Source organism: Bos grunniens, chromosome 2, assembly GCF_055505025.1.
Source record: "Bos grunniens cultivar Pamir isolate PY7600 chromosome 2, Bosgru_T2T1.0, whole genome shotgun sequence".
In the NCBI taxonomy this organism is placed as follows: Eukaryota; Metazoa; Chordata; class Mammalia; order Artiodactyla; family Bovidae; genus Bos; species Bos grunniens.
In genome coordinates, this window is record NC_141166.1 from 88258474 (window position 1) to 88276828 (window position 18355).

Consider the following 18355-nt stretch of genomic DNA (forward strand, 5'->3'; position numbering starts at 1 on the left):
CTAGAAATTCTCTCTCTTTGAGAGGCAAAATAATTGCATATTACTGCAGAGTGGACTACAGAAGCAACTAATAATTCTCTCAATATTCTACACAACAATAAAAAAAAAATCTACTTCTCAAGAACAGCCCTTTAATTGAATGTTAGAATATATAGGGCCACTTCTAGTCTGCCTTTCTACAAAGAGTAATTAGAACTAACGCTTTTTGGAGGCACATTAGGACTACAGGTTTAGTGTAAGGCATTAACCTTCTGTTTAAATGTTATTTCACAGCAATAGAGAAGCTCCTAGCGTGAGATTATAGGTAGATTTTAAACTGATCCTTTTCCCCTCACTAGGAAACTGTGATATGATTTGAAACAGAGTGGCCATTGTTGGTGAAACTCCATGGAACCAAAGCTCTATCATCAACCAAGCAGAAATTAAAAAGAGTTCTCAGGGGCAGCACTGCTTGCAGTTCTCAGGGCACTGTATTTTATATTGGTCTAGAATATGATGCTCCTTCAGTTCAGTCGCTCAGTTGTGTTCAACTCTTTGCGACCCCATGAATCGCAGCATGCCAGGCCTCCCTGTCCATCACCAACTCCCGGAGTTCATTCAAACTCCTGTCCATCGAGTTGGTGATGCCATCCAACCATCTCATCCTCTGTCGTCCCCTTCTCCTCCTGCCCCCAATCCCTCCCAGCATCAGAGTCTTTTACAATGAGTCAACTCTTCACATGAGGTGGCCAAAGTACTGGAGTTTCAGCTTTAGCATCATTCCTTCCAAAGAACACCCAGGGCTGATCTCCTTTAGAATGGACTGGTTGGATCTCCTTGCAGTCCAAGGGACTCTCAAGAGTCTTCTCCAACACCACAGTTCAAAAGCATCAATTCTTCGGCGCTCAGCTTTCTTCACAGTCCAACTCTCACATGCTCCTTACAGAGTTCCATACCCACCCTACTCATTGCACCTCAGAAGAACTCTGTGAAATACCCAGAAACATTGCTGTTAGTCCCTTTTTACAGACAGATTGAGTACCAGAAATATATAGGTTATATACCCAACTGGTTAACAGTAGGGACAGAATTAAATCCCAAGCATTCTATATTCCAGAATCTAATAGTATCTTCTTAAACAGGATTTCTTCTCCTGATAAGTGAGTTACAACTGCTATTTAAAGGTCTAATATTCTGTTAATGGGATTAAGCAGCCCATGGAATGGAAAACATAGGCTATATTTGATCACGTTTTAGAACATCTAAATATAATAAGACAACTCAGGTAAGGGGAAGGTGAGATAAGATGAAACCAGAAGAGCCAAGTTTACCGTTCAGCAAACAGGCTTCTGAATCTCTCTGTAGTTTACACCTCAGACAGCCCCAGTCCGTGAGAATGGAAGTGAAAAGAAAATGCAAATTCAGCTGCATGTTACATCCACAGCAAATGCAAAGACAAATTAAGAATTAAAGACAAATGCAAATTACTCTGCTCATAAAAGAAACCTATACAAAAGCCAGGGAATGAAAAGGCTCTGACAGTTATGGATGAATCTCTGAAGAGGCACACAGCAACCATATTTTCAAATTCAATCCTTTTAAAAACTGGTTAGAAGAATGAGAACAGCTGCTGCAAAGAAAGGGGGGAAACTTCAGTTAACAGTAAACCAAGCTACAGAGTAAAACTGAGAATCATGTCCTTATTGTCAAGGTGAGAATGAAAAGCAACAAAGGGACAAAGCCAAAGGAATTCTGTCTCCAGAAACTATGGCAGACTTTAAAAGCTAAGCCCCTGGCAAGCTTTCAGCTGGCGGAGATGGAGACGGGGAAGAGAACAAAGAAGACAAGGTGGAAGAAGACGTGGGTGTTGGAAAAGAAAGCACCCGAGGACATTTTAGCAGGAAAGGTACCTAGAGGTCACGAGCCATTCTTTAACTCAGGGACTGCCAGACGGGGTAGGTAACGGAGAGCCTGCCTGGCGATGAGCAGTGGGGACTGTGCGGAACTGCCCAAAGGTGTTCAAACTTACCCCTCTTTTCGGAAGATGTTAGACACAGACAAAGAGCATGTCTACACAACATCGGTTTGTGTTATTTTAATAATTGAGTCCTTTGGTGCATCTTCAAATCTGTGGAACAGAATAGATGTGTTTTAAAAGTTAGGCGATAAATCAATGAACCCATTTTACACGTAAAGAAACTAAGACTCTAAATGATTAAGAGGCTCTTGTGAATTCACTCAATTAGATAAAAGAAGTTATCACTAGAGCCAAGTCCCCAGCCCCTAATCCAGCACTCCCTTATCTATGGCATAAGGCCTCTGCAAGAAGAAAAAGAAAATAAATATATTCACCATGGTGTGGAAAGAGAAAGGCACACAGTTGTCTGCGGTGGCACCAGTTGTCATTCCTGCCACAGACTGCCACCTCTGAACTAGCAGAAGCTTTCAAGCTCTGGTTTTTGGTCAGAACCAAAGGTTTGCAGAGGGCAAAGAGACAACATATAGAGCAAAGTGGGGCTCAGGCAACCTGTGCCAAACGGGAAAGTATGTGCCCCAGAGAAGGGGCACCCTCTACCCAATTCCACCCAGTCAAGAAATTGTGGTCGTGGCTAATCCTTTTAGAACCTATAATTTTTCAAGAGAGTCATAAATCTGCATTTTTATTTGAAACATCCTCATTTTAAGATTTTACACCTAGTTATTTCTAAACACAGTGAGAGTCAAACAGAGAACAACTTTCAAGTCACAGGCAGCCTGAGCATGGCCAGTTGGCAACCTCTGACTATAGTGATGGCAGTCATTTTAAGACAAGGTGTAGTGTCTTAGTTCTAAAACATCCCAACACTTCAGCTCTTTAGAAGCTCTCAGTATAAAAATGTCTACTTTTATTAAAAGATCATATATATGAAACCTGCATTTTTGGTTGAAGCAAATGCCTTCAGTGAAGCCTTAGCATCTATATATTTGTCTATCACATTTCCTGGAGGTTCATATTTTCTCTGTCCCTGGGTAGCATTAACTTGTGTTTGCTTTTCTTATCTACCTGAAGTTAGGTTGTCAAAATGAGACCCTGTGGCTTCCTCCTTTCAAGAATTTATAAAATACCAGCCTTCACAAGGCAACTCGTTCAGCCAAGTTCAGGCCCCTAGTGGTTACACAAGCAAGAAAATAAAAAGTTGAGTCCAGTCTTTGTAAAAGTGCAATTTTTACTTAATAAGATTGAAAATGAAAACTTGTTGCAGTTATTATGACACAGAGTGAAAGAATTCCAAAATTTCCATCCAACAGATAGCAACTTATCTTTTAGAGCTGGTAGTTTATTTGACTTAGGGGAAATTTTTTCTCTTTTGAAGCTATTAGAAGAGCAATTTCAGGATTTATCCAAGAAATAGAATTCAAATTGTTTATGAGACAATCAGCCCCTGAAGAATGATGTCCATACAATAAACTTAGCCTTCTGAGAGGAAAGGCTGCAATTTAAAACCTGGTGGAAGGCAGCTTAGTTTCAAGTGCCTGTTCCTTTCTCCTCACAAAATCCTGGGCTGTAGAAAATAAAAGTGGTAAATGTTATATAAATAGTGCATGACATTTGCAAAGGTTAAGAAGAGTGTCTTTACTCCTTTTCTTCTTTTCCCAAGTATTATATTTGAGCAGTGAACCCCAAGGTTTCAGTATTCAGGTACAAGCCTGCAGGTCAGATTACTGGCGATACTGAGGTAGATCAGGAATTTCCACCCTGTTTGTTCCTTGGAAGAAAGCAAAGCCTCACCAAGTAAGATTTTGCACAAATGTCGCCCTAGCAAGGGGTGATATGGCATTCTGCCAAGGGGTCTCAGTGCTGCTGAATTTGCACAAAGCAAACTTGGCTTTGTCTTTAGTTTCCATAACGAATACAGGCACAGTTTAGCGGCTCTGCTTTACAAAACAAGACTCGTTCCATCTATTTGTAGTAAGTCTCTGATTTTTTTTCCCTTTAATCCTCCTTTTCAAGTGGCTAAACAAAGAGGTAGGGTGTTTCTGCTACCAAATCTGTGAAAAACATTCAGTGTCTAGGATATCTGACCAGTTAAGGTGTTGGGTTTTCTAAGCCATAAACACAGAACTAAACTTGGAACTAGAGAACCATCCAAGAGGCCATCTGAGTCCTACCCTGCCTCTAGGCCAAGCGGAATTTAAGCCTGAAAGAAAACTTTGAAATCTGCAGGGAATAAGGTTCTAACAGTTCCTTCCTTAGTGACACATCAGTGGCTCCTCAAACTCTGGGGGAAGAAATTCTCCCTAATATCCAGTTTACTTCAGTTTGCTCTCTGCTTCTTCCCTAGAAAGGGTCAGTCTCCCTCTCACTGGACATATGAACACCAGACTTTCTGAACTGCATCCACATTCATGCAGGAGTATGGATTTGGGGTTCCAGAAGATTGCTTGATCAAGATGTAACAATTGTCAATAATAAATCACTTGTGGGTCCTCACTATGAAGTGGTTTTTGTTAATTAACTGGGAACTCACAGTCCAGTTCTCCAGTGGAAGCAGGCCTTTGTTAGCAAGGTTTCTTCCCTGGCTCACAAATATTTACACAGCTCATTTATCCCACATATACCCTCCGATAGGACACATGCACATCTCAAAGTTGGTAGGTAATTGTGAATACCTGAATATTGATTGATAAATGACTGTTGACAGGTTGGTTTCATGGAAAGCCATCTTGGCTCTTTCTAAGTCTTTGGTTAACCTTTAACAGTTCCCTCATCCCTTGCCCTCTTTTGCCCACTTAGTGCATCCCTTACTGTAATAGCCTCTAGACTTTAGCCAGCCTTGCCATACCTTCCATTGTGGCTCACTTTGGATCCTCTGGTGCTTTGGTTGGTCCTGTCTGCTACCCTGATTGCTGGTCCAAGGTCCTATTTCAGCTGTGCCCCAAACTAGGTCTTCTCCTATTCTGCTTCCTAGTCTTTGAAAACCTATTCAGAGATGAACCAGAGCCAATTATCATACCTAGCAGTAAAGATGGTCAGGGCCACTCAGGGTCCAAGACTATGGCTCTATAGATAGTGAATTGTATGGACAAGGGAAGCTATATTTGGAAGCATATTACTGTATGCTTGATAGCAACAAGAGTCTTTGTTTGGGCCATTTAGATTTGGTCATGAAGGATGCAGGCTTCCTACCCTAAGTCCCTACCCTCAGTTTTATCACCTGGATGTCCCTGAGTGGTGGGTTCTACAACATGGGATACTGTGGCTGGCTGACTCTTAGATAACATATACTTGCACAAGTAGAGCAAGAAGGAAAAAGAGAAAATCCAGAGATCTGAGGCGCATGGCATCATTATTTGCAAATTCTTTTGGCATGATGGTACCGAAAACTGAGGGTTTTTTCTTGAAAACAAATAAATATGGAAACAAAGAGCCGGCCTCTCCGGTGTGTGTGTTTTTTCTGCTGTTCTCCCCAGTGTGCCTGGCCACCGCCTTCCATGAACCTTTGTCCCTTACTCTAGGTCTGGCATGTGTCTGCGCCATTGTCAGGTTTAGTTCTAGACTAATTGGATTCACTACGTGGATTTCATTTTAATTTTTTCAATAATGTTTTTACAATTACAAAACATAGATATGGTACTGATTGATGGAAAAGTACAGACATGCTCGAAAAAAATTAAATCACCCATAATTCTATCACTGGGAGATAACCATTAAAAACACTTTAGTTCATTTCTGTTCCTTTTTTTTTTTCCTGAGCATACTTACACATACCAAAACTGTTTATAGAACAGGATTGCACTGTGTATATTTTTTTATAACTTACTTTTTACACGTATTTGCTCATTGGATAAGACTAATTCCTAGTGAGTCTTTTTTTTTAAGAATGAACAAGGAAGTAATGTTAAGACAGAAGCCGGAACAGTCATGTGCTCAGAGAAACCTAGAAAGTCACTCTTCAGAAAAAGAGAGAGAGACAAATGAAGCAGATGAGCAGGAATAGGTCATGAGATTCTAGAGAACTGGAGAAAGTAACTTCCATTCTTTATGATTGCCTACTTGGAGTTCTAGTATCTTATGAATCCCCACTGACTTCTTCCCTTTGGGCTCGATGCTTTTGCCTTGTAACTCCCTAATAAATTTCTCCAGTTTTTCTTAAGATTGTTTGAATGGGTTCTGTTTCTTACAGACAAAAAAAAAAAAATTACTAACCATGGCAAATACCTGAAATATACTAGAGAAGATGCAGGCATAATAAGGCAGATGGATAATGGCTTGAGTAAACAAGGGATTTTTATCTTGAAGGTAGAACTTACCCCCAAATAGCCAATTCTATTCTTGCTGAAACTTCTATGCCATGTTACTACTTCTCATCCTCAGATGTGTAGATGAGAGGTTTTATTTAACATACTGTGACAGCCTGTCAAAAAGAATGACTATAGTGCACTGTGTGGACTGAGCTTCATGACTTGTTTTTCCCTAGAGTTGGATAATTGCCTTGTTTGTTCCTGTCGTCACTGGGACTAGGTACAATGATAAACAAGATCAGCATCCAAACTGGGATTGTTCAGCGGTCCCTATTATCACACGTTCGTGTTGTTAGCAAGCCTATAGAACTCTGCAGCAGAGTTTCACCAGGGTAGTGTAGCTTTCTGTCAATGAGACCCTATGAGCGCTCAAAGGTCTTTTCTAAATATACATTTAATGCAGCTCCTTGGAACTTCTGTCTGCTAGACTGGATGCTGCCTGATGCATGAATCACTGAATAAAGGCCAATGTGGTTTTTTTAAATTAAAAAAAAAAAATAGTACGGCCAAGGGCACTGCTGGAGTTCATGTGGAATTCTGATGAACTGTCTCTCTTAGGTGTCCTGTGACCTGGGTTCACAAGTACTTTTTACTTTTTACTCCATTGAGTTTTGTACAAATCCATCCTTGATTCAGATAATACCATCTCAGAGGGTCCTTCCCTAATCTCTCTATAAAAAAGCACTTCTCTCCCTCACCTGGCTCCTCTTTTCTCCCTTTCTCTCTTTTTAATGTCACTTACTTTGCCAACAAAGGTCTGTCTAGTCAAGGCTACAGTTTTTCCAGTGGTCATGTATGGATGTGAGAGTTGGACTATAAAGAAATCTGAGTGCCAAAGAATTGATGCTTTTGAACTGTGGTGTTGGACAAGACTCTTGAGAGTCCCTTGGACTGCAAGGAGATGCAACAAGTCCATCCTAAAGGAGATCAGACCTGGGTGTCCATTGGAAGGACTGATGCTGAGCTGAAACTCCAATACTTTGGCCACCTGATGGGAAGAGCTGACTCATTTGAAAAGACCCTGATGCTGGGAAAGATTGAGAACAGGAGGAGAAGGGGACGACAGAGGATGAGATGGTTGGATGGCAGCATCGACTCGATGGACATGGGTTTGGGTGGACTCCGGGAGCTGGTGATGGACAGGGAGGCCTGGTGTGCTATGGTTCATGAGGTTGCAAAGAGTTGGACACAACTGAGTGACTGAACTGACTGACTGACTGAGTACCAGCTGACATAATAATACTCTATGTGTTGGTTGTCAGCAACCAACACATGGATTTCCCAAATGGATTTCAGTTTCTTGAGGACAGGGACTCTATCTGATTTACTATTGATTGTACCATAGAGCCAGGCACATAATAGACCCTTATCAAATATTTGTTGAGTGAGTGAACTCCTAGACATAGCAGCCTAAATCTTGGCAGGGATTAAATTCCTGACAGAATGGGATGCCATAGTGTTTTCCTTTCCCAAAATTATACAAATCCCTACGTAGATTTGGGCAAACCCAAAGGTTTTCCCACCTCTTTTCAGACTCTTTAAAGAGCTTCCTCTCTTTTTAGCCTTAGCTCTTAAACACTATATCCAGCTGTTCCTTCTAAGTTAAAAATGGAAGGAGGCAGCACGTGGGTTTTATTTCCATAATGCCATAATTCCCAGCCCTGGGACACCTCCTACCACAAAGTGCCTCTAATTACCTCAAGGGAACATCATTAAAACTTCAGAGAAAGAATCAGTTTAATTCATTTGAAGTTTTAAATAAACATCGGCCACATACGACAAAATCAAACAAACAACCATGCAAGTATTAAAATGGTAAAAATCCTAGGAGTCCTGCTCTAATGGATTTCAGGGGTGAGAGCCACAATTCTGAGCTGCAGTTAGTGTGATATATGTCTGCTATACATTTCCAAAATGACTCACCTTTGAATTTTCTCTAATTTACACACTTCACCTACTCTCCTTCCAAATTACCAGGTCAAAAAATGCCTCTCATTTTCCTCTGTTAATATGCTGCTTTGCCCATTAAGCTTCACATATTAAGTTTTAGCTTATCGGCTTCACTGACACTCAATGATCCCAAAGCAGGCTGGAATAAAATATGTGTTTTTCCTAGGTACCTTCATGCCTCGATTGCAGTTTCTAATCTCTGAACTATTGCTTGCTCTACATCTGTGTCTTGTGGAAGAGCTATTGATCTGTAATCACACCATTGCATTTTCCTCCTGCTCATAAAATCCCAGGGATGTTCTAATTAAGGATAGGCTCTGGCTACAAATTACAGAAAAGGCAGCACCCAGGTATCCGAATAGAATGCAGACCTTTGGTCAGTCACAGCCTGGGCAGTTGGGAAGCAGGCCTGATTTTAAACTCTCCTTTATCAGTCAGCCAGGTTCTACTGTGTACCAAAGGCAGTAAGACTGAATAAATAGGAAAACAAATAAATAAATGCAAATTAGATTCTTGTATTATTGCAGATAACGCTGTTGATCTCATGGTATACAATTTGTGAGTTATGAGTGGCAGCATGAGGTAGCAGGAACACACTGGCTCTGATGTCAAAACAACCTTCATATCTTTGAATCCAGACTCCTCCTCTACCAGCTGTATGCTAATTTTCTCTCTAAGCCTCAGTTTCTTTATCTATAAAATAAAAGTAGTTCCACTTAGCTCACAGACTTGTTGTGATGAAAATTGATTACATTGTGTATAAAGAGGTCCTGCAATGTGGGCTCAACTATTGATAGTCAGTGCCCTTACTTCAGATTCCCATGCTCAAGACTACAAGTCTCAGTCTGTAAGTGTGTTCTTATCATTCAAAGAAATAGGAAAAAAAAGTTTTGAAACATCGAGATGCCTGAAACTGGTCATAAGAATAAGAATGAGTTGCTGTAAATACCTGATAAAAAGTTGAGCGGCAAAGTTGGACTTGGCCAGGAGAATGAGTGGGTTACCTGAGGCCAGGCTTGATAAAAGATGGGAGTCTCCTTCTCTAGGTCAAGATTATCCAGGCAGAAGGAAAGCATTTCAGTAAACAAATAATCAGAGCTCTTCAAGACTGAGCAATGAGGACTGAATGGGGTCCACTGGATGTGGCCATCTCAGGTCATAAGATGACCAGTATAGAGGTTGGGAGTCAGGCTATAGCAGGGTACTAAAGAACTGTGGTGTAGGAGAAGACTCTTGAGAGTCCCTTGGACTGCAAGGAGATCCAACCAGTCCATTCTGAAGGAGATCAGCCCTGGGATTTCTTTGGAAGGAATGATGCTAAAGCTGAAACTCCAGTACTTTGGCCACCTCATGCGAAGAGTTGACTCATTGGAAAAGACTGATGCTGGGAGGGATTGGGGGCAGGAGAACAGGACGACAGAGGATGAGATGACTGGATGGCATCACCGACTCGATGGACCTGAGTCTGAGTGAACTCCGGGAGTTGGTGATGGACAGGGAGGCCTGGCGTGCTGCGATTCATGGGATCGCAAAGAGTCGGACACGACTGAGCGACTGAACTGAACTGAAAGTAGTAGGAGAGGAGGAAGCGAAATTAACAAGTGGGAACTATTCTTTCGAGTACCTGAGTTGTGAAAGAGAAGTAATTCTCACCTTCCTCATTTTGAGGACTAGAAATTTTCATGCCAGAAATAGTGCAAATGGGAGTGCTGAGCTATATAAAAGGTCTCAATTATTAAGACAGTCTTCCCCCTTGCCCCTGCCCTCAGCAGTTCCTCATCTGTTGTTTTTTGGGTACCACTGGCTTGCTTGAATTTTCCTTGCCTCTCTGAAAACTTCTGAACCTCATTTTCCTGATATTGGCTCCTGCCTGGAATCAACCCCCGGGATATTGTGAGGGTGGCAGGAGCTTGGAGTCAGGAATGAGGCAGACCTTGTTGGTATCCTACCCCTGGGTTATGCAAGGCTAAAATCTAAAAATATCTCTTTGTGCCTCAATTTCCCCAAAGATAAAATGGGGAAAGCAGCTTGATAGAGGTATTTTGAAAATTAAATGCGTAAATAACTATAAAACACTTAGAATTGTGCTTGGCATATTGTAAGTGCTCCGTAAGCATCAGCTGGTATTGTGCTGACCTGTGTGTCTAAGCCTCTGATGAGACCCTAGTCTGTCTGACTCTGCATTTTGTCCTGCCCTATTCTACTACATAATACTGTAATAATTCTCATTTCTCTCTGCCAACCTGAGCCAATCTCTCTTTTGCCTGGCTCTCCATCTCCAGTTCTGTTTAGTCCTGTTTCCAACCCAGGCCTTATGTCACTGAAGTATCCTATAGTGATAACAACTATTTCAGGTCCCATTTATTATTCCTTAGCACATGCCAGGCATCATGCTAAGAGTTTTACATACATGTAATCCTCACAAACCCATGAGATAGCTGTTATTAATGAGGAACCAGCCAGTGAACAACACAGTCAGGACTGGAATTCAGTTCTATGTAATTTCTCAACCACACTCCTAACTCCCAGGTTGCATTTCCTCCAGAGGTTGTTCAGATATCTTGCTCCTGCTAGAGCCTGTATTCACTTGTCATTTCTCCTTTAAATTAGATCTTTAGGTGTTTGTGTGGTAGATTATATTAACAGCTACAAATTCCCCCACAATTTCTTTAAATCCATCAGTAAATAAAATTTATTATTTTACTCCTAAATCTAGACTGGCCTGTGACTTGCTTTGGTTGATGGGTACAGATACAACTCTGCAGTTTCAAGCATAGGCGTTGAGAAGCTCTGCACACTTCCACTCACTCTTTTGGGACCCCTTCCACCATCATCATGTGAACAAGTCATGGAAAATAAAATACTGTGTAGAGGAAAACCAGAGCACCCCAGCCAAAAGTCCATCAACCTCAGCTGACCTGGCAGCCAGTCACAGAACTGGAATGAACTCCAGCCAAGAGTAGCCAAGTCTGGCCCAGATCATTGGAACAGCCCAGGTGAGCGCAGCCCAAATTACCAATGTGTGAAAGCATAAACCATAAGTCTGTTCTCTATGGAAGTGGGGAGAGGGGAGAAGAGGGTGAGATGTATGGAAAGAGTAACACGGAAACTTACGTTACCATATGTTAAATAGATGGCTAACGGGAATTTGCTGTATGGCTCAGGAAACTCAAACTTCAGCTCTGTATCAACCTAGAGGGGTGGAATGGGGAGGGAGATGAGAGAGAGTTTCAAAAGAGAGGGGATGTATGTATACCTATGGCTGATTCATGTTGAAGTTTGACAGAAAACAGCAAAATTCTGTAAAGCAATTATCCTTCAATAAAAAATAAATTATTATTTTTAAAAAGCATAAACTGGACAAATACTGTTTTAAGTCACTACATTTTGGGGTGATTTGTTATGCAGCAAAAACTCACTGATACTATCTGCAAGTATTTTTTAAAAATCACTAGTTCCTTTCCTTGTCTTCTGTTGGAGTTCCTGTTTGCCACTCAGTCTCAGATACTGATCTTCCTGGTCCCTGCCTTTGTACTGCTCTTGACTGGGCCTTGGGCAACAGATAAACAGTATAGAAGATTCCACTAGCACTCCAGAAATATACTTCTTTGATGAGATCCAAACCTACTCTCTTTATACCAGATTTCATGCTATGACAGATTGCACTATGATAAAATATGCACATAATAACCAAACATGGAATGAAATAATTGAATTCAATTGCTAATAACAAAGATCCAAATACAATTTAAATGCACATAGATTTCCACCCCCTTTTTAAGTTACTTTGGTCAACCTCAGGTTAGTATCAAGGCTCCATGAAGTCATAAAGGACCCATGCTCCTTCTGTCGTTCAGTTCTGCCATACATCACCTTCATTATCCAGATTGGCAGCTGGTTTTCCAGCCATTGCATCTGGATTCCAAGCAGGAGGCAGGAGGACCTGAGCCTCTACCCACCCAATCCTCCCACCATTAAGGTCTCTGCCTACCTATCACTACTCTTCACATCTAACTGGCCAGCACTTCAGTCACAGGGCCGCATATCACTTCATATGCGGCTAGGAAATGTGGCCCAGGTTCTGTGACTAAGGTGGAAGAGTGAATGAACATAGGGAGACAACTAGCAAAATCTGCAACAAATGCATTCCATTATCGTCTTAACTAGGTACCAGGTTGTTGGCAGTACAGACCAATTTGGCAGTCTATTAATAAAAGTCTGAGGTTTAATATGGAGGCATTGTAAAAGCCTCATAATCTGTCAAGAGGCATTGAAAATAGTGTGAATAGTAATGTTCATTTCATGGAGAGGGCCGATAAGGATGCTGTTGCCATCAGTCAAGATCTGAAGTATTAATTCCAATATCTGAAGTATTTATCCAACAATGATTGAGGTAGTTATCAGCAGCAATTTGCAGTCGAAACTACCTCTGACCTCTAGACCTTTATATCCAACTCAGTATCTTCTGGATGTTTTAACGAAGCACAAATCCAACTTGTTCAAACTAAAGTCATTTTGTTCCCCAAACATCAGTCCTCTAGGATGTCTCATCTCAGTGACGGATACCACTGTTCACCTGAATGCTCAAGCCAGAATTCTTGATCTCCTCTTTTCTTTAGCACCACTCAGTCACCATCCACTATCCACTCAGTCACCATCCCGCCAGTGTTTACTCCTAATATTTTTGAATCCATCTACTTCTCTCCATCACCTAGGCTACTATCTTAATCAAAGCAAACTCCATCTCTTGTCTGGACAACTATAAAGCTTACCAGTTGGTCTCCCCACATCAATTCCTGACATACCTCCAACTCATTTCCTACTTTGCAGCCAAAATATTTATTTTGAAACATAAATGAAATCATACCACACCCCAGCATAAAACTCTTTGATGATTTTCCATTACCTTTAGCATTAACACCCAAATCCTTTAGATGATTTACAAAATTACATATATCTCCAGCTCATCCTGTTCCCTAATTGCACTCATTTTTTTTTGATCTAGTAATACCGGCCTTTCCCAGTTCATCAAATATGCCAATTTCTCTCCTACATTGGAGCCTTTACATGGTGTTCCCTTGCACAGAGTGTTCTTACTTCCCTCCTTCACCAGCTAACGCCACTTTCCACCTGCATACAACTGTCCAGAACTCAGTTCAAACATCTTCCTCAAGAAAGTGAATTAATCAAACTAGTGTAACTACCTCTGTTAGAGACTCTACTATTATGGCACACCTTTACTCTGTGGTCTTTTTCACAACAATGATCAATTGTGTCCACTGGCTCCCTCACCAGAAAGGATGTTCCATGAAGACAGCATCATTTTCTGTCTTATTCACAGCTGTTCCCTCAGTTCCTAGTGTAGTGATCAACATGATGCTTTCAACACTTTCAATATAAGTCAATTAAAGAATGAGTGAACAAATGAGTGAGTGGAGGAATACCTTACAAGCAGAAGGTATCCTCATCCCAGGAAGCCAGCAGCAGACATAGTCATGAGAGAAGACTCAATAGCTGGGGAGGTTAGCATAAAGAGGATACACGGAAACGGGGTCGATATTTAATACTTTTACATACTCTGAAGTCAGAGGTGGACAAATAGCATGGTTTAACTTTTTACTTTGTATTGGAGTATAGCCAATTAACAATGTTATGATAGTTTCAGGTGAACAATAAAGGGACTCAGCCTTTATATATATACAGGTATTCATTCTCCTCCAAACTCCCCTCCATCCAGGCAGCCGCATAACATTGAGCGGAGTTCCCTGTGCTATACAGTAGGTCTTTGTTGGTTATTCATTTTAAATATAGCAATGTGTACATGTTGATCTCAAACTCCCTAATGATATCCCTTCCCCCCATCCTCCTTGACACCCACAACCATAAGTTTCATTCTCTGTGAGTCTGTTTCTGCATAACCATTTTAATGGTTGTAGAAATGCCTTTCATAATACCCTGTCCTTCAGAAGTAACACCTGAATTTTGGGTACCATTTCTTTTCCTTCATCTTTCAGCCTTTTATTAGATTACATAGTGTGACTAGGCAACTCACAACTGCTTCTTATAGCCATGTAGAGGTGATCTAACTGGCATCAGTTCAGTTCAGTTCAGTCGCTCGGTCGCGTCCAACTCTTTGCGACCTCATGGACCACAGCACATCAGGCCTCCCTGTCCATCACCAACTCCTGGAGTTTACCCAAACTCGTGTGCATCAAGTTGGTGATGTGATCCAACCATCTCATCCTCTGTTGTCCCCTTCTCCTCCTGCCCTCAATCTTTCCCAGCATCAGGGTCTTTTCAAATGAGTTTCAGCTCTTCGCATCATGTGGCCAAAGTATTGGAGTTTCAACTTCAGCATCAGTCCTTCCAATGAACACTCAGGACTGACATCATTAAGGATGGACTGGTTGGACCTCCTTGCAGCCCAAGGGACTCTCAAGAGTCTTCTCTAACACCACAGTTCAAAAGCATCAATTCTTTGGCGCTCAGCTTTCTTTATAGTCCAACTCTCACATCCATACATGACTACTGGAAAAACCGTAGCCTTGACTAGACAGACCTTTGTTGGCAAAGTAATGTCTCTGCTTTTTAATGTGTTGTCTAGGTTGGTCATAACTTTCCTTCCAAGGAGTATGTGTCTTTTAATTTCATGGCTGCAATCACTATCTGCAGTGATTTTGGAGCCCAAAAAAATAAAGTCAGCCACTGTTTCCACTGTTTCCCCATCTATTTGCCTTGAAGTGAAGGGATCAGATGCCATGATCTTAGTTTTCTGAATGTTGAGCTTTAAGCCAACTTTTTCACTCTCCTCTTTCACTTTCATCAAGAGGCTTTTTAGTTCTTCTTCACTTTCTACCATAAGAATGGTGTCATCTGAATATCTGAGGTTATTGATATTACTCTCAGCAATCTTGATTCCAGCTTGTGCTTCTTCCAGTCCAGCGTTTCTCATGATATACTCTGCATAGAAGTTAAATAAGCAGGGTGACAATAAACAGCCTTGACGTACTCCTTTCCCGATTTGGAACCAGTCTGTGGTTCTGTGTCCAGGTCTAACTGTTGCTTCCTGACCTGCATACAGGTTGCTCAAGAGGCAGGTCAGATGGCCTGTTATTCCCATCTCTTTCAGGATTTTCCACAGTTTATTGTGATCCACAGAGTCAAAGGCTTTAGATAGTCAATAAAGCAGAAATAGATATTTTTCTGGAACTCTCTTGCTTTTTTGATGATGCAGCAGATGTTGCCAGTTTGATCTCTGGTTCCTCTGCCTTTTCTAAAACAAGCTTAAACCTCTGGAAGTTCATGTATTGCTGAAGCCCAGCTTGGAGGATTTTGAGCATTACTTTACTAGCGTGTGAGATGAGTGCAATTGTGTGGTAGTTTGAGCATTCTTTGGCATTGCCTTTTTTTGGGATTGGAATGAAAATTGACCTTTTCCAGTCCTGTGGCCACTGCTGAGCTTTCCAAATTTGCTAGCATATTGAATGCAAAACTTTCACAGCATCGTCTTTCAGGATTTGAAATAGCTCAACTGGAATTCCATCACCTCCACTAGCTTTGTTCGTAGTAATGCTTCCTGAGGCCCACTTGAATTCACATTCCAGGATGTCTGGCTCTAGGTGAGTGATCACACCATTATGATTATCTGGGTTGTGAAGATCTTTTTTGTACAGTTCTTCTGTAAATTCTTGCCAACTCTTCTTAATATCTTCTGCTTCTGTTAGGTCTATACCATTTCCGTCCTTTATCAAGTCCATCTTTGCATGAAATGTTCCCTTGGTATCTCTAATCATCTTGAAGAGATCTCTAGTCTTTCCCACTCAATTGTTTTCCTCTATTTCTTTGCACTGATCACTGAGGAAGGCTTTCTTATCTCTCCTTGCTATTCTTTGGAACTCTCCATTCAAATGGGTATATCTTTCCTTCTCTCCTTTGCTTTTTGCTTCTCTTCTTTTCACAGCTATTTGTAAGACCTCCTCAGACAGCCATTTTGCTTTTTTGCATTTCTTTTTCTTGGGGATGGTCTTGATCCCTGTCTCCTGTACAGTGTCACAAACCTCCATCCATAGTTCATCAGGCACTCTGACTATCAGAGCTAGTCCCTTAAATCTATTTCTCACTTCCACTGTATAATCATAAGGGCTTTGATTTAGGTCATACCTGTATGGTCTAGTGGTTTTCACCACTTTCTTCAATTTCAGTTTGAATTTGGCAATAAGGAGTTCATGATCTGAGCCACAGTCAGCTCCCGGTCTTGTTTTTGCTGACTGTATAGAGCTTCTCCATCTTTGGCTGCAAAAAATATAATCAATCTGATTTCGGTGTTGACCATCTGGTGATGTCCATGTGTAGAGTCTTCTCTTGTGTTGTTGGAAGAGGGTGTTTGCTATGACCAGTGTGTTCTCTTGGCAGAACTCTATTAGCCTTTTCCCTGCTTCATTCTATACTCCAAAGCCAAATTTGCCTGTTATTCCAGGTGTTTCTTGACTTCCTACTTTTGCATTCCAGTCCTGTATAATGAAAAGGACATCTTTTTTTGCATGTTAGTTCTAAAAGGTCTTGTAGGTCTTCATCTTTTAGAACCATTCAACTTCAGCTTCTTCAGCATTACTGGTCAGGGCATACACTTGGATTATCATGATATTAAATGGTTTGCTTTGGAAATGAACGGAGATCATTCTGTCGTTTTTGAGACTGCATCCAAGTACTGACTGCATTTCCGACTCTTTTGTTGACTATGATGGCTACTTCATTTTTTCTAAGGGATTCCTGCCCACAGTAGTAGATATAATGGTCATCTGAGTTAAATTCACCCATTCCAGTCCATTTTAGTTTGCTGATTCCTAGAATGTGGACGTTCACTCTTGCCATCTCCTGTTTGACCACTTCCAGTTTGCCTTGATTCATGGACCTAACACTCCAGGTTCCTATGCAGTGTTGCTCTTTACAGCATCAGACCTTGCTTCTATCACCAGTCCTGTCCACAACTGGGTGTTGTTTTTGCTTTGACTCTGTCCCTTCATTCTTTCTGGAGTTATTTCTCCACTGATCTCCAGTAGCATATTTGGCTCCTACCGATCTGGGGAGTTCATCTTTCAGTGTTCTGCCTTTTTGCCTTTTCATACGGTTCATGGGGTTCTCAAGGCAAGAACACTGAAGTGGTTTGCCATTCCCTTCTCCAGTGGACCACATTTTGTCAGAATTCTCCACCATGACCTGACCATCTTGGGTGGCCCTATATGGCGTGGCTTAGTTTCATGGCGTTAGACAAGGCTGTGGTCCATGTGATTAGATTGGCTATTTTTCTGTAATAGTGGTTTCAGTCTGTCTACCGTCTGATGCCCTCTCTCAGCACCTACCATCTTAGTGGGGGTTTCTTTTACCTTGGACTTGTGGTATCTCTTCACACTGCTCCTTACCTTGAACGTGGGGCATCTCCTCACAGCTGTCGCTCTTGACCTTGGACATGGGTTATCTCCTCTTGGCCACTCGCCACTCCAGCGCCACACTCTAACTGGCGTACACAATCTCTGAGGTATTGGCCATTGACAAACAGCAGTTTATAATGAGCAAGTAACTCAAACAGCGGCCTCATACTCATCCCACCTAGGACCACCTAGGACCAGCTCCATGTCCTGAAGCAGAGCTGACAGAAATTAGATAGACTTAAGTGTAACCAGAAGCATCCTGCTATACCAACTTATCCATACTAAAATTTAACTCTGTGAGAACAGGAGTTTAGGGTTTATTCATTGAGTATTCCAAACACCTGTAATGGTGCCTTGCATAGCATCAGTGCTCAGAAAACATTTGTTGACCGAATCTCAACATGTATGGCCACAAGTAGGACAGAAAGGAGTTAGCAGCCACAAATTCAAATCAGGCCAAGAGGAAATGGTTGGTTGAATGATCTTCAGGCTGGCATTAAAACACACATATACACACACACAGGTATTTTCAAGGGGACACTGGTCACCGTGCAGTCTTTGGTCTTTTTGATCCAAGCACAGACACTACAGAGCGTCACACTTTAATCACCCTTTTGACACCTTTTACTACTTCCCCCACTTTTGTCAGTTTGCTTTAAGTATAATTTTTTCAACACTAGTTGGTACCCTTCCGTTTTAGACCACATCTTATATTA

The 18355-nt window shown here is 41.4% G+C and overlaps 1 long non-coding RNA gene across 2 annotated transcripts in view; it reads right to left on the minus strand.

Annotated features, from left to right (window-relative positions):
• Window positions 1-448: 448 nt before the first annotated feature.
• The window catches only part of LOC147378306 (uncharacterized), a 65076-nt gene continuing 47169 nt past the window's right edge, over window positions 449-18355 (minus strand). The window contains exons 2-4 of one of the 2 annotated variants that reach the window (XR_015145872.1): window positions 11331-11403; window positions 2009-2107; window positions 449-965 (exon numbers count right to left, since the gene is read on the minus strand). This is a non-coding gene — a long non-coding RNA (uncharacterized LOC147378306). Of the gene's footprint in view, window positions 966-2008; window positions 2108-11325; window positions 11404-18355 lie in introns of both variants that reach the window. The other variant, XR_015145870.1, reaches the window with a different exon arrangement.